We start from the raw sequence: 474 nt of genomic DNA, 5'->3' as shown, positions 1-474 counted from the left end.
GAACCGGTGAAAAATTTCGTATTCTACAAGTTTCGCACATGGGCATTGCGAAATGACTCGCTAGCGCCACCTAGAAAATTGGAAAAAATTAGCCCCTCGTTCACGTTCAACCTACATGTACGAAATTTTCTGGGGACATGTATCGTATCAAGACGCACAAAAAAGCCTCAAGAACCCATAGCCTAAAGTCAACAGGAAGTCGGCCATTTTGAATTTTACGGCCATTTTTGGATGATTTACACACTTCGTACTTTAACGAACTCCTCCTAGGGATTTAGTCGGATCGACGTCAAATTTCTGCTGTGCCTTCTAAAGGCATTGACGATGAAAAGTTGTGCTATTTGCGCGTTTTCGTCAATGGGCGTGTCCGTGGCGTCGATGATTCGCTATGAAACAGGAAGTTGTTGTAACTTCAGTGTACATGCTCACATCTGGACCAAACTGTACATCTAGGATGAGAGTCCCGCCCTGAAC

The sequence above is a fragment of the Micropterus dolomieu genome, linkage group LG01 (assembly GCF_021292245.1).
Source record: "Micropterus dolomieu isolate WLL.071019.BEF.003 ecotype Adirondacks linkage group LG01, ASM2129224v1, whole genome shotgun sequence".
Taxonomy (NCBI): domain Eukaryota; kingdom Metazoa; phylum Chordata; class Actinopteri; order Centrarchiformes; family Centrarchidae; genus Micropterus; species Micropterus dolomieu.
This window is presented reverse-complemented; position numbering follows the sequence as displayed.